Below are 6,000 nucleotides of genomic sequence, written 5' to 3'. Positions count from 1 at the left end.
CACTCTCTCAAATCAGCTTGTCCCCAAAATATTTACTGAGCTCTGTTCAAATTATTAAGGGAGAATGAAAAGTGTATGCCCTGTCTTCAGGCTGGAAATGTTCAAGATATAGGCTGAGAGATAACCTATGCAAAGCAACTACCTGCTAATCTGTTTAAGTGCAATTTGAGGTCCCAGAAGGAGGAATTTGATGGGACTGCTTTTATTTGCCACTGGCTGAAGAAGTGGTGAGGTGTGGACCATCCATAAAGAACACCCACAGGAGGCAAGCTTTAGATATGGTCTAAAGGGAAGTCCACAAGTCCAACATATCTCAGAGAGCTTGTGACTTCAGACTCCGGTGGCGTTTCTAAAAAACTGGCCTGAGAGTTCATTATCCCAAGCTTTAAGCCAGCTGTATTTTCTGAGATGTATGAGGTGTTATGAAGGATATAGAAACATCTCCCCTCTTGAAAGCAAGTACTTGTTTGCAGGCAAAGGCCTTTCTGTGGTCTGATGACCACAGAAAAATACAGATCTCTCCAAAGAAATGAAAATGGTATTCACATCACTAGCAGAGAACTGAAAACCATGAGCAGTTATCTGAGTGGGCTCAAACCGAGTAGAGAACCAACTGGTAGCTGGTCTCTGGCTGTCCTGAAATTTCTGCTGTGGTGCTGACTTTAAAGGAACCTAAAAATAAGTCTAACCTATACATGGCAGTCACTAAAAGTGGTAGATTATTATTCTTGTCTTATGGTGAGCAAACAGAGGCTTGAAGAGAGTCCAATACTCCCTTAAGGCCACACAGCTATTAAGTGATGGAGCTGGGATTTGAATCAACGTAGATAGACTCAGGGCCCATTTTCCAACTTCCACATTCGACTGCTTCCTCCACTCCACTCTCACTCAACAGCAGCTGAACGATAAAGCATTACTAGATTGCTGCCACCACGTACTATGACTGATTTTTATTATTGTAAGCACAGCCCAATAGTTGTTAAAGTATTCAAGAATACTGTCAATAGTTCATTTTAAGATGATCGTATATATTAAAAACATAAATATTATTTTGTGTATCTTAATCATACTTATCCAATCCCTCTTTCACCTCAATACATGAATTACTGGAAATGCGTCCCTTGACTCTCTTATTTAGTGTGTCTTAAGATTTTGTTGCTGACATTTCAACATATGTTATCTTGTTTCCCCTTTGAGATCAGGGTGGTGCCTTATAACTCAATTTTTCTCTGCATAGCATTTTACATTGAAAAGTTTGTGAAATACTTTTAAATTAACTTCCAACCTTTTACTTTTAAAAAAATTATTCCCCGTCACATGGTTTATGTGCCCTCAGCATAGGAAATATTTTTGAAAGTTTGTAATGATTCAGTTACCTAAGAATATAACAATTTTTTTATCTTCTGAGTATCTCAGCTCAAAAATATGAATAGAATACACTATGATGTACTTGCCGTAGAATTATAAATATTATCTTTTTCCTCCCACTTTAAGTATGCCACTTAGCTGATTCTGAGTCGTAAAAGTGATGTAAAGTAGCTGAGACTAAACATGTGAGAGAGGAAATAAACAGACATTTTAAATTAAGCCTTTTATAATTCCGGTATAATTTAGTAAAATCTTTAAAATTCCCTCATGCATTTAGAGCGGCCACTCTTCACGGTGCCATCATCTGTGCTTGTGTATATCCAAGGCAGCTCTTCCATCAAGTCCAGACCAATGCCTCATTTGGCAGAGATTGTCAGTGTGGAATCAACAAGCAGTTCCCCAAGGACAACTGTGCAGCATAAATATACTGCATAATTCTCTTCTTGCCTGTCCTTGATTAAAAAGGAAATATGGACAAGGAGTCTTGAACAAAGAGAAAGCAATTTCCTAATTTCCTTTAACCCAAACATATTTTCTCTATTTAGATGCTTCACTGTAAAATATTTTTCCTAAGACGGTAAGAAATACAGAATAATTACTATTCAGCATATAAAACAAAAAGCTTTGTTTTTTAGAAATTGTAGGTTGTCATAAAACCAGTTTGTTATAGGAAATGTTAGTTTATAAATATGCCTATTATATATTCCTTTGCACTACAAATGACCCTTTTCATTTTTCCCCTTTGTTTTCTTCTGTTAGTTTTACTATGTCATTGAATGTCACATGTATAGTATAAGTCACACACATAATGAAAACTCTGAAGACCTAGTAGTAGCTCTAAAACGGAAAATTAAAAACATATTTGAAAAAATAATTTTTAGAAAGGGCTTAGTAAAGTTGGAGCTAAGCTGGCAACAACTGCATGAATTCAGGACCCTTAATATGTAGCTCTTTGATGCCCCTGCCATGTGCTCTCATGTGGAACAAACTCAGCCCCATCTCTAGTAAAATCTCCTCAAGAGCGGCCAGGTAAATGTCTCTCCCTGATGAAAAGCAATAAGGGAAATCAAGGCGTGCCTGGACACCTTTGTTGCTCTCACAGATGCTGTGGAGTGTCAAAAAGAAAGGAGACAGACCACAGGGCTCCTGTTGACCAGATAGTGTTGTTTGAGCATCAAAAGAAGGATAAATGATATTGTGATTATTATTACAGATTCTTAATTTTACTCAAAAATGGAAAATTATGTGGTACAATAGAGGAGGAGCTTATGTGATTTAAAAATCATATTTACAGAAAATGTCATATATTGCTCCATTCACACTATGCATGTATTGGATAAAGTTTAGGTCAAATCAGGTAGCAAAAGATTAACAATCTTACAAATGGGGTGTGTTTGTGTGTGTGTGTGTGTGCATGTGTGGCATGCAATTCCATGAATATAGGCAGAAAAAACTGAAAGAAATTATTTAAAAAGTTGTGTCTGAGGTTGTAGTAAAAAGAAAAAAGGTCAGAGTAAAATGTAACACACCAAGTTCTAGAGAGACATGGATGTGAAATATTTTTTGCTGTAAAAACGGTCCTGATTCCATAAACTCTACAATATGGTTTAATCATCTTGAGAGTTCCAGGTTTTTATGTTACTGTCCTGACCTGTTCTCTAATTCATAATTGAATCAAGCTCCTGATTTTCTATCAGATAACCTCAAATCAATAGCCTAACCTAATCTAAAACAGGGCTTCCAACCTGAAACATGACTTCTATTTATTTTGATCAGAAAAATAGCCTTATATCCAAGAACGTACAAAACACGTATTCAGATAGAGAGGACGATTTTTAAAAATTAAGTTTTGTAATGGTTAAAACTGAGTGTCAACTTGATTGGATTGAAGGATACAAAGTATTGATCCTGGGTAAGTCTGTGAGGGTGTTGCCAAAAGCGATTAACATTTGAGTCAGTGGGCTAGGGAAGGCAGACCCACTCTTAATCTAGTGGGCACCATCTAATCAGCTGCCAGTGAATATAAAGCAGGCAGAAAAATGTAAAAAGGCTGAGAGAAGAGAGACAGACCCTCTCATATTGTTTCATATTGTTTTATACTCAGAAAAGAAAACAAAAGCGAAACAAAAGGCAGGTAGCCCGGCGCCTAGGAACCAGACCTGAAACCAGGCCTGGGCCTGCCTGACCTAAGCCTGGTAGTTAAAGATCGACCCCTGACCTAACTGGATATGTTATCTATAGATTCCAGATATTGTACGGAAAAGACATTGTGAAACTTCCCGGTCTGTTCTGTTGCACTCTGACCACACGGCGCATGCAGCCCCTGTTACATACCCCCTGTTTGCTCAATCGATCACGACCCTCTCATGCAGACCCACTTAGAGTTGTGAGCCCTTAAAGGGGAAAGGAATTGCTCACTTGGGGAGCTTGGCTCTTGAGACAGGAGTATTGTCCGATGCTCCCTGCCGAATAAACCACTTCCTTCTTTAACTCGGTGTCTGAGGAGTTTTGTCTGCGGCTTGTCCATCAGCTGCCAGTGAATATAAAGCAGGCAGAAAAATGTAAAAAGGCGAGACTGGCCTAGCCTCCCATCCTACATCTTTCTCCTGTACTGGATGCTTCCTGCCCTCAAACTTTGGACTCCAGAATTTTTCAGTTTTGAGACTCGAACTGGCTCTCCTTGCTCCTCAAGCTTGCAGACAGCCTATTGTGGGATCTTGTGATTGTGTAAGTTAATACTTAATAAACTAATATATCTATATATTTCTCTATCTCTATCTATTATCTATCTATCTATCTATCTATCTATCTATCTATCTATCTATCTCTATCTCCTATTAGTTCTGGCCCTCTAGAGAACTCTGACTAATACAGATTTTGGTACCAGGAGTGGTTCTAGAGGAACATAATATTAAGGATGGAGTTCTTTTGTTGGTTTTGGGGTTTCTGGAGTTGGTCGCTTAATATGATTAGATCCCAAAATGCTAAGGACTCTACTTCTAATAGTATGGAGAACACTGATAGTCCTTGGCATGAACTGTTTAGATAATTACGCAAAATAAATGTATTTGACATTCCTGATTCACTGCTCATGAGAGGCAAGAAGTTTAGTGACTCTATACGTAATACCTTTGACCATATGTGGAGACCCAACGAACATAATGAAGCTGGTTGCTTGCTCCTAAGTTCAGTGGACAAAGTGATGAAAGAAAATGAGGAACTTAGGGATTCTGTCTCCTGACTTCAGAAGCAGATACTGAGCCTGAAATCTGCTAAGATTGCCCTGAATGAGAGCCTTATCTCATGTAGAGAAAGAGCTGAAATTGCGGAAAGACAGACACAAGCTTGTATCATGTGAGTGGCTGACCTGCAATGAAAGGTGCGTGCACAGCCGCACCAGGCGTTTACTGTTAAAGTGAGGGCATTGACTGCAAAAGAATGGGACCCTGAAACTTAGAATGCGACATGTGGGAGGACCCTGACCCAGAGTTTGTAAACTCTGATGATCCTTTTTTTTCCAGAAGGAACAGCTTCTCCATCCCCAGTAGTGGCAAAATCCCCGCCCTGACCCATGCTGCCATCAGCCTTTCCACCTTCGTGTGAGAAGATAAACCCTGCGCTGCCTGAGGCAACAGTGATGGCCTCCCCGAAGCAGTTGCCAGGCAAAATAATGTTGATTCTCCTTAGGAGCCACCCCCAACACCCCTGTTTGTTTCCTGACCTATAACTAGATTAAAGTCCTCACGGGCCCCTAGAGGTGAGGTTGAGAGTGTGACCCATGAGGAGGTGTGCTACACTTGAAAAGAACTGCTTAAGTTCTCTAATCTTTATAAACAGAAATCTGGAGAACAGGCATGGACATGGACATTAAGGGTATGGGATAATGGCGGAAGGAACATAGAGTTCCATCAGGCTTAATTTATTGATTTGGACCCACTAAGTAGGGACTCTGCTTTTAATGTTGCAGCTTGGGGAGTTAAAAAAAAGGTTCTAATAGTTTATTTGCTCAGTTAGCTGAAATATAGATTAAAAGCTCACTGAGAGCAAGCTGGAAATGCCTGATCTCCCTTGGTTTAATGTAGAGGAGGGAATCCAAAGGCTTAGGGAGATTGGGAAGGTGGAGTGGCTTAGTTACTTTAGATCTACTCATTCCAGCTGGGACGGTCCAGAAGATATACCCTTGACCAACGCATTGTGAAATAGATTTGTGAGGGCAGCACTTGCGTCTTTGAAGAGCCCTGTAATTGCTCTTTTCTGTATGTCAGATCTAATGGTGGGAACCACAGTCATTCAACTACAAAATTTAAATACAGTGGGCATAATTGGATCCCAAGGAGGCAGGGGCCAAGTGGTGGCACTCAACTGTCAAAGACAGGGTGGGCATAGCTACCATAATGGACAGCAGAGGCAAAGCGGCAATCGGAATAGTCTGACTTGTGTAGAGCTCTGGCATTGGCTAATTAATCACAGTGTTCCTAGAAGTGAAATTGATAGGAAGCCTGCTGCATTCCTTCTTAATTTACATAAGGAGAAAAATTCTAGGTTGAATGGACAAAAGACTAATTTGAATTATAAAAACAGAGAATCATGGCCCCTCAATCAATTTCCAGACTTGAGCCAGTTTACAAACCC

The sequence above is a fragment of the Pongo abelii genome, chromosome 7, assembly GCF_028885655.2.
Source record: "Pongo abelii isolate AG06213 chromosome 7, NHGRI_mPonAbe1-v2.0_pri, whole genome shotgun sequence".
NCBI classification, from domain to species: Eukaryota; Metazoa; Chordata; class Mammalia; order Primates; family Hominidae; genus Pongo; species Pongo abelii.
Note: the sequence above shows the minus strand (reverse complement) of the source record.